The following is an 11,377-nucleotide window of genomic DNA, read 5'->3' as shown; positions in this document are numbered from 1 at the left end:
TCGTTCACCCACATTAAAGGTTACCGGACGTCTACGAGGATTAGCATACATTTTCTACCTATCTCTAGCGGCTTTCAACTTTTCTCTCGCAATTGCAACTTTTTCGGCTGTCATTTGAACAATTTCGGGACCTGCAAACTGTTTCTCCCCGGCTTCTAACCAAAAAGTTAGAGTTCTGCAACGACGATCGAATAACATTTCATAGGGCGGCATCCCTATACTCGAATGATATGAATTATTATACGCGAATTCGACCAACGGCAAATGTGTATCCCACGAACCACCGTATTCTAACACACAAGCCCTTAACATATCCTCCAAAGTCTGTATTGTTCTTTCACTCTGTCTGTCTGTCTGTCTGTCTGTCTGAGGATGATAAGCTGTACTTAAATTCACACGTGTACCCAGATTCTGTTGAAGACTATTCCAAAAATTTGACACAAATCTGGAATCTCTGTCTGAAACGATCAATAACGGCACACCATGACGACTAACTATTTCTTTCACATACAATTCGGCTAACTCACTTAACGAAGCTGTCTCACGAGTAGCAAGAAAATGAGCACTTTTAGTTAGACGATCCACTATTACCCAAATCATATCATGTCTTTTCTGAGTTCGAGGTAATTTGGTCACAAAATCCATCGTTATATGTTCCCATTTCCACTCTGGAATCTGTAACTGACGTAATGAACCATAAGGTTTCTGATGTTCTGCCTTCACTTGAGCACATATATGACACTTTTCGACATAAAGGGCGATATCTGATTTCATTGTTGGCCACCAATACACTGTTTTCAAATCATGATACATCTTATTACTACCCGGATGTACTGTCAATCTGGATTTGTGAGCTTCCATCATGATTAAATCCCTCAAATCTCCAAGCTTAGGCACCCAAACACGATTGTTTAAGGTCTTTAGTCCACGTGAGTCATCAATTAAGTCCACTTTTCGTTTGGTCATTTGTTCAGATTTAATATGTTCGTCCTCTAAAGCACAGGCCTGAATGGTTTTTAAGCTGTTAATCAAATCTGAAGTTATATTCAAACGAAGAAATTTCACATTTTCACTTGACTTTTTACGACTTAGCGCATCTGCAACCACATTTGCCTTACCCGAATGGTATTTAATTTCACAATCGTAATCTTTGATCAACTCTTGCCATCATCTCTGACGCATATTCAATTCTTTCTGTGAGAAGATATACTGCAAACTCTTGTGATCTGTACATATAACACAATGGGTTCCAATCAAATAGTGTCTCCATAGTTTCAAAGCAAACACTACTGCAGCCATTTCAAGATCATGCACTGGATAATTCTTCTCATGAACTTTCAACTGTCGCGAGGCGTAAGCAATTACTTTATCTCTTTGCATTAATACACAACCCAACCCAGCATATGATGCATCATAGTATACCACGAAGTCGTCTGAACCTTCTGGTAAAGCTAACACTGGTGCCTGACACAGTAACTGTTTCAAAATCTGAAAAGCCTTTTCCTGTTCATCAGTCCATCGAAAGGCTACATCTTTACGAGTCAACTTAGTCAACGGACCCGCTATTTTCAAGAAATCCTTGATAAATCTGCGATAATAACCGGCTAATCCCAGAAAACTCTTAATCTCAGTCGGAGTCTTCGGAGAATTCCAATTCATTACCGCTTCTATCTTTGTCGGATCAACTTTTATACCCTCGGCACAAATCACATGACCCAAAAACTGCACTTCACGTAACCGAAATTCACACTTTGAAAATTTTGCAAATAGTTGTTCACGTTTCAACATGTTCAAAACCTGTCTCAGATGTTCAGCATGTTCACTTTCGGTCTTTGAATACACTAGTATATCATCTATAAACACAATCACAAACTTATCTAAGAACGGGCGACACACTATATTCATTAGATCCATGAAGATTGCTGGCGCATTCGTCAACCCAAACGGCATGACAAGAAATTCATAATGACCATACCTTGTTCTGAACGCTGTTTTCGGTATATCTAATTCAGCAACACGAACCTGATGATATCCGGATCGTAAGTCTATCTTAGAAAAGAATGAAGCACCCTGTAACTGATCGAACAAATTGTCTATTCGAGGTAACGGATACTTATTCTTCACTGTTCTTTTGTTCAATTCACGATAATCAATACACATACGCATTGACCCATATTTCTTTTTAACAAACAATACCAGAGCACCCCACGGTGAAGAACTCGGTCGGATAAACCCACGATCTAATAGTTCTTGAATCTGTGACATCATTTCACGGATTTCAGATGGCGCTAATCGGTATGGAGCTTTTGCAACTGGAGTTGTTCCAGGAACCAACTCAATCTTATATTCGACTTCCCTTACCGGCGGCAGACCTGATAACTCATCTGGGAACACTTCGGGAAATTTTGATACTATCGGAATATCAGCCATTGTTTTCTTTTCTTTCTTCGCATCAATCACATATGCAAGAAATGATTCACAACCCTTTGCCATAGACTTTTTCGCTTTCATCATGGTTATCAACGGAAAATTATACCCGCCCCGCTCCCTTCGGGCCACAACACGGGTTCCATCGGTCGAACGGAAGGTAATCATTTTCCTATCACACTTAATATTAGCCCTAAGCGAGCTCAGCCAATCCATTCCTAATACTACATCGAAGCTAGAAATAGGTAACACTAAACAAGTCACCAGGAAAGACTTCCTTTCGATCTCTATACAAACCCCAGTCACATAGGTTGTGACGGGTGTGGTCTTACCATCGGCTACTTCTACACTAACCGGCTTGGGTAACACAGTAGCTGGTAAATTCAACTTAGCACAGAAATCTAGGGACATAAAACACCTATTGGCACCACAATCAAACAATACGCGAGCAGGTATTGAGTTGATTAGAAACACACCGGTGATCACTTCGTCGGTTGCCACAGCATTCTCAACCAACATCTGAAAAGCTCTAGCCTCCGCTGTCGAAGGGTTCTTCCTCTTCTGCCCACTCGAGGCAGTTGACCCTACAGCTGATGCTGAACGCGCTCCTGACCCTGCCCCGAAACTACCACTCTTCGACGGACAACTAACTACACGATGCCCTGGTTTGTGACAAGTCCAACACACACTATTCGAATTCGGACATGCTGAAGACTCATGCCCAACAACACCACACTTTAAGCATCTTCTTGTAGCCTCAGAACACTGACCACTGTGAGAAGATCGACACGTGTGACACCAATTCCCTTTACCTGATCCAGATCCAGTACTACTCTAACCACTTTTACCCTTCGATTTAAACCCACTAGACTTCTTGGATTTAAATCTTGATTGACCAGATACTTTCCCACCTTGTTGTAGCACATTACCGAACATTCTGTTTCTGGCGGCCTGAACATCACTTTCTACCATCTTAGCCATCCCAACAGCTTGAGACAACGATGTAGCTATTCTAACAAAAGTTCGGTACTCTGGCAGAATAATATTAATAAAATGCTGAATACGAGATGCTTCATCTGGCACCCATTGTTGTACAAACCTCAGTTTATCCATAAACTTCTCTACTACCTCATCGATCATCATTTGAGGTGTCATCTTCATTTCAAGAAACTCAGTCTTGATTCAGTTCATATCAAACGGATTACAATACTGTTCACACACCTTCCCATAAAACTGCTCCCATGTGATCATACTCACTTGCTCTTTTGGTATACTCGAAATCAAAGAATTCCACCAAATCATAGCCCTACCTTTCAACAGTCTACTAGCATATGTTACCTTCAGCTCGGGTTCACACTGACACGCTTCAAATACCCTTTCAACTTCTCGCAACCAATTGAGAGTTACAGTCGGATCAGTACTTCCAGAGAACTCGGAGGGTTTGCAATCACGAAAATTTTTATAAGTACACCTTTTGGATGGTTGCATGTAAGGTTGTTGGAACATTTGCATTTGGTATGGATTCATCATCATGGGATTTTGGTAAGTAAAGGTGTTTTGTGGTGGCATATAATATTGGTTAGGTATTTGATTCTGAAACTGGTTATGGGGCACATTAGGTATCATTTGGGATTGCGCTGCTGGGAATCCAGGTGGTGTATCATCATTTCCAGAATGCCTCATCAATTCAAGCTCATTAATTTTGTCCTCAGCCTCTTTTAGCTTGCTTTCTAACTGAAGGATGTAACTACTCTGATCATCATCCGACTCAACACCCTCTTCTGGTGCTCTGAATGTTCCGGGGTTGGAGGGGCCAGTTGCATTTCTATCAGCCATACCTGTGCTACAAAATATCTCACACAAAAGCTTAGTGGATAACAGTTAGTTCAATCACAACTAACACACGTATATGCTATTTTCACTTAGTCCCCACTCCCACAGACATGTTTGACTTGCCTCAGGGTTTGGGAACAAAATACGCGCACGTATTTGCTGCCAAACCATGCTCTGATACCAACTTGTAACACCGGCCATTTTTTTTAAACACAGCGAAAGACTTTAATAACAAACACACTATAAGTTGCGTCATTACATTAATCTGAGTAATTAAGTTTAAGTTTACACAACGGTGTTACGTTATTACAAAACATGATTTAAACAAAAGTCCACATCAGAGTAGGGTTGTCAAACATGTCTTCTGCATAAGCACACATCCCGACTAGCAGTACCTAAACCTGCAAGGGGTAATTATGTGGGGGATTAGCACACCGCTAAGTGAATGGAATCTATCTAACATATATAGCTTAAGTCACACACAAGCTATATACTAACAACAACACATGCTAACTACCAACTAGCATACAATAAGACAACACGAGGATCGGCGGCTTGTACGAGCACACGACTCCTAGCTGATCGGACTTGAGTTTACCGATAGTCCCTGCTACTCAATTCACAGTATAGTTATCCAGATGCAGGGGATGCATTGTTCACACTATACTCTACAATCAGTAGCCTATGGACCCAACCTCCGCTAGGCACGGTTGACCTCATACGGACTCTAACCTCTCCTAGGCACGGTCTCGAGTCCCCAGTCTCCCTAAGCCCGACTGGTGCCATTCACACAGTGTACACATAAATTACATACAACATCAAGCATACTATATTATTCTAACATGGCAATTTCTACACTATGCATGGTAAAAGAGTCAACTACGGTAGCATGATATGCTACTTAAACTCTATCCGGAGATAGACCCACTCACCGATTACCAGCTACAGCTTAGTTATCTTACTTCTGAGCTTCTTCCTTGTTCTTATCACCTGAGAACAACACAACGAAGTCAATATACATATCTCAATTAATAGTATAATCAAATCATACTATAAACTAGGTCATAACACCATATATTCATAATTTTATGAGTCTACATCATGACTCCATTCAATAATGGCATACAGGTGCGTGCAAAACACGACATACACACTAAAACTCCTTTTCCGGCCCAAAAACAGTTTGATCTATGTAACATCAATTGAGCATCACAAACACATATAATCAAGAATCAAGCATCAAAATGCATAAAACCCATATGAACCCAAAACCCATTTTGAGCAAGAATTAATACATGAATCTATGATATGCATACCTTATATTGATCACGAAATCACAAGGAATATATCTCTAACTTCAATTAATCCAAAGGCTCACAAAATCAAATTAGGGTTTATGTATGTGTTTGTGTATGCGTTCGTGTGTGTGTTTGAAGAAATGAGAAATGGATAGAATTATCCAGATACATACACTTAAATGAGTTACAAACTCATACCCCATATCACACAGGTATTTACCAGTTATCTTATCTGATAACCTTTTGTATCTCCTTAGGCGGTCCTAACGGAGTCCAAATTAAATAAACCAACCTGTTCTGGGACCCTTGCCACAAACTGGTCACAACACAATTATAATAAAACACTAATAAAATAATTAAAATAAAAGCACGTAAGACTAAACACAAACTCTAAGGGCAAAATAGGAAACTTACAACTAGCCCGGGTTTCAGTCTGTTACAATATACCAATAGTACATACATCTAAAATCTGTGTATTGTACGAGTACGAATACTGGTGCATACGAGTAGAATTATTGATGAAACTGAACGAGAATGTAATTGTAAGCATTTTTGTTAAGTAGAAGTATTTTGATAAGTGTCTTGATTTCTTTCAAAAGTGTATAAATACATATTAAAACACTGCATGTATATACATTTTAACTGAGTCGTTAAGTCATGGTTAGTCGTTACATGTAAGTGTTGTTTTGAAACCTTTAGGTTAACGATCATGTTAAATGTTGTTAACCCATTGTTTATTATATCTTAAGAGATGTTAAATTATTACATTATCATGATATTATGATGTATTAATATATCTTAATATGATATATATAAAATTAAATGTCGTTACAACGATAATCGTTACATATATGCCTCGTTTCGAAATCATTAAGTTAGTAGTCTTGTTTTACATATGTAGTTCATTGTTAACATACTTAATGATATACTTAATTATCATTTTATAATGTTAAACATAGTGTATCAATATCTTAATATGATTCATATGTAATTAGTAAGACGTTGATATAACGATAATCGTTATATATATCGTTTTCGAGTTTCTTAATTCAATAGGCTCATTTTTATGTATATCTCATTGTTAAAATACCTAATGAGATACATACTTATTATAATATCGTGTTAACTATATATATATATATATATATATATATATATATATATATATATATATATATATATATCCATATATATGTCATCATATAGTTTTTACAAGTGTTAACGTTCGTGAATCACCGTTCAACTTGGGTGGTCAATTGTCTACATGAAACCTATTTCAATTAATCAAGTCTTAACAAGTTTGATTGCTTAACATATTGGAAACACTTAATCATGTAAATATCAATTTCATTTAATATATATAAACATGGAAAAGTTCGGGTCACTACAGTACCTACCCGTTAAATAAATTTCGTCCCGAAATTTTAAGCAGTTGGAGGTGTTGACGTATCTTCTGGAAATAAGTGCGGGTATTTCTTCTTCATCTGATCTTCTCATTCCCAGGTGAACTTGGGTCCTCTACGGGCATTCCATTGAACCTTAACAATTGGTATCTTGTTTTGCTTAAGTCTTTTAACCTCACAATCCATTATTTCGAAGGGTTCCTTGATGAATTGAAGTTTTTCGTTGATTTGGATTTCATCTAACGGAATAGTGAGATCTTTTTTAGCAAAACATTTCTTAAAATTCGAGACGTGGAAAGTGTTATGTACAGCCGCGAGTTGTTGAGGTAACTCAAGTCGGTAAGCTACTGATCCGACACGATCAATAATCTTGAATGGTCCAATATACCTTGGATTTAATTTCCCTCGTTTACCAAATCGAACAACGCCTTTCCAAGGTGCAACTTTAAGCATGACCATCTCTCCAATTTCAAATTCTGTATCTTTTCTTTTAATGTCAGCGTAGCTCTTTTGTCGACTTTGGGTGGTTTTCAACTGTTGTTGAATTTGGATGATCTTCTCGGTAGTTTCTTGTATTATCTCCGAACCCGTAATCTGTCTATCCCCCACTTCACTCCAAAAAATCGGAGACCTGCACTTTCTACCATAAAGTGCTTCAAACGGCTCCATCTCAATGCTTGAATGGTAGCTGTTATTGTAGGAAAATTCTGCTAACGAAAGGTGTCGATCCCAACTATTTCCGAAATCAATAACACATGCTCGAGTTCCTAATGATTGCTGTAATGTCTGCCAGAATCTTGAAATAAATCTGTCATTCCTATCAGAGATAATAGAGATTGGTATTCCATGTCTGGATATGACTTCCTTCAAATACAGACGTGCTAACTTCTCCATCTTGTCATATTCTCTTATTGGCAGGAAGTGTGCTGATTTGGTGAGACCATCAATAATTACCCAAATAGTATCAAAACCACTTATAGTCCTTGGCAATTTAGTTATGAAATTCATGGTAATGTTTTTCCATTTCCATTCCGGGATTTCAGGTTGCTGAAGTAGACCTAATGGTTTCTGATGCTCAGCTTTGACCTTAGAACACGTCAAACATTCTCCTACATATTTAGCAACATCGGCTTTCATACCCCGCCACCAAAAATGATTCTTAAGATCCTTGTACATCTTTCTCGTTCCACGATGTATTGAGTATCTGGTTTTATGAGCTTCTCTAAGTACCATTTCTCTCATATCTCCAAATTTTGGTACCCAAATTCTTTCAGCCCTATACCAGGTTCCGTCTTCCCGAATATTAAGATGTTTCTCCGATCCTTTAGGTATTTCATCCTTTATTCCTTTATTTGGGTAGTAAGGTTATTGTGAATCATTATATTCATAGATTTTACTCAAATAGGTTCTCGGTCCTTTCTGCTCAAGGTGTCGGCTACCACATTTGCCTTCCCCGGGTGGTAACGAATCTCAAAATCGTAATCATTTAACAATTCAATCCACCTGTGCTGCCTCATGTTCAGTTGTTTCTGATTAAATATGTGTTGAAGACTTTTGTGGTCGGTATATATAATACTTTTGACCGCATATAAGTAGTGCCTCCAAGTCTTTAATGCAAAAACAACCGCGCCTAATTCCAAATCATGCGTCGTATAATTCTGCTCGTGAATCTTCAATTGTCTAGATGCATAAGCAATTACCTTCATTCGTTGCATTAATACACAACCGAGACCTTGCTTTGAGGCGTCACAATATATCTAAAAATCATCATTCCCTTCAAGTAATGACAATATAGGTGCCGTGGTTAACTTTTTCTTTAACAATTGAAACGCTTTCTCTTGTTCATCTTTCCATTCAAGTTTCTTCCCTTTATGCATTAATGCAGTCATGGGTTTTGCTATTCTGGAAAAGTCTTGGATAAACCTTCTGTAGTAACCAGCTAGTCCTAAAAACTGGCGTATGTGTTTCGGAGTTTTCGGGGTTTCCCACTTTTCAACGGTTTCAATCTTTGCTGGATCCACCTGAATACCTTCTTTGTTCACTATGTGACCGAGGAATTGAACTTCTTCCAACCAAAATGCACACTTTGAAAACTCAGCGTACAATTTTTCTTTTCTCAGCAACTCTAGCACTTTTCTCAAATGTTCTTCGTGCTCTTGATCATTCTTCGAGTAAATAAGTATGTCATCGATGAAAACAATGACAAACTTGTCAAGATATGGTCCACACACTCGGTTCATGAGGTCCATGAACACAGCTGGTGCGTTAGTCAATCCAAACGTCATAACCATAAACTCGTAATGACCGTAACGCGTCCTAAAAGCAGTCTTTGGAATATCATCCTCCTTCACCCGCATTTGATGATATCCAGAATGTAAATCGATCTTCGAATAAACAGAAGAGCCTTGTAGTTGATCAAATAAGTCATCGATTCTCAGTAGTGGGTAGCGGTTTTTGATGGTAAGTTTTTTCAACTCTCAGTAGTCGATACACAACCTGAATGTACCATCTTTCTTCTTGACAAACAAAATAGGAGCTCCCCATGGTGATGTGCTTGGTCGAATGAAACCACGCTCTAAAAGTTCCTGTAACTGACTTTCTAATTCTTTCATTTCGCTGGGTGCGAGTCTGTATGGAGCACGAGCTATTGGTGCTGCTCCTGGTACAAGGTCTATTTGAAATTCAACGGATCGATGTGGGGATAATCCCGGTAATTCTTTCGAAAATACATCGGGAAATTCTTTTGCGACGGGAACATCACTGATGTTCTTTTCTTCAGGTTTAACTTCCTCGATGTGTGCTAGAATGACGTAACAACCTTTTCTTATTAGTTTTTGCGCCTTCAAACTACTAATAAGATTTAATTTCGCGTTGTTCTTTTCTCCGTACACCATTAAAGGTTTTCCTTTTTCACGCATAATGCGAATCACATTTTTGTAACAAACGACCTCTGCACTCACCTTTTTCAACCAGTCCATGCCAATTATTACATCAAAACTCCCTAACTCGACTGGTATTAAATCAATTTTAAACGTTTCAACCCCCAGTTTAATTTCTCTCTCCCGACATATATTATCTGCTGAAATTAATTTACCGTTTGCTAATTCGAGTAAAAATTTACTATCCAAAGGCGTCAATGGGTAACTTAATTTAGCACAAAATTCTCTACTCATATAGCTTCTATCCGCACGCGAATCAAATAAAACATAAGCAGATTTATCGTCAATAAGAAACGTACCCGTAACAAGCTCCGGGTCTTCCTGTGCTTCTGCCGCATTAATATTGAAAACTCTTCCACGGCCTTGCCCATTAGTATTCCCCTGATTCGGGCAATATCTAATAATGTGGCCCGGTTTTTCACATTTATAACAAACAGCGTTGGTATTACTTGATCCGACACTATTCGTTTCAGCATTACTTGTTTCGACATTATTTGTTCCTTTAGTTCTGTTAAACTTTGGTCCGTAGACCTCACACTTTGTCACGCTATGACCATTTCTTTTACACCTGTTGCAAAATGTCGTGCAAAACCCCTGATGATTTTCTTCACACCTATGACATGGCTGTTTTTGGTTTTTGTTGCCGTTGTTGTTATTGAGGTTGTTATTAGGATTGTTATTGTTGTTGAAACGGTTGTTGAAGTTGTTGTTGTTGGGATGTTTGTTGTAGTTATTGTTAGGATTGGTGCTATTATTACGATTGTTGTTGCGGTTGTTGGGATAGTTGTTGCGATTGTGGTTGTAATTGTTGTTGTTGTTGTTGTACTGGTGACTCTAGTCACCGTTTTCCTCCCACTTCCTCTTGAGTTGTTTCGTGTTGGCTTCTTCAGCTGCCTGCTCTTTAATTCTTCCCTCAATCTGATTTATGAGTTTATGAGCCATTCGACTTGCCTTCTGTATAGAAGCGGGCTCGTGTGAACTCACATCTTCTTGAATCCTTACTGGTAACCCTTTTACAAACGCGTCGATCTTCTCTTCTTCATCTTCGAATGTTCCCGGACACAATAGGCACAACTCTGTGAATCGTCGTTCATATGTGGTAACGTCTAACCCTTGTGTTCGTAACTCTCTAAGTTCTGCCTTGAGTTTATTGACCACGGTAGTGCGTAAGCAGCATTTTGTCCTACCAGTTCAAGATAGGTGTTCCACCACGTTAACGCAGTACCTGTGAAGGTATGCGTAGCGTACTTAACTTTGTCCTCTTCAGTACACTTACTTATGGCAAACACCGATTCGACTTTCTCGGTCCACCGTTTCAATCCAATTGGTCCTTCGGTTTCATCAAATTCCAAAGGTTTGCAGACAGTGAATTCTTTGTAGGAGCATCCTACACGATTTCTTGTGCCGTTAGCTGCATTGCTAGATTCAGAGTTATTGTTGGTATGTAGCGCAGCCTGTACTGCGGCTATGTTTGCAG

This window comes from Rutidosis leptorrhynchoides, chromosome 2, assembly GCF_046630445.1.
Source record: "Rutidosis leptorrhynchoides isolate AG116_Rl617_1_P2 chromosome 2, CSIRO_AGI_Rlap_v1, whole genome shotgun sequence".
Taxonomy (NCBI): Eukaryota; Viridiplantae; Streptophyta; class Magnoliopsida; order Asterales; family Asteraceae; genus Rutidosis; species Rutidosis leptorrhynchoides.
The sequence above is the reverse complement of the archived record's forward strand: the minus strand, read 5'-3'. Positions refer to the sequence as shown.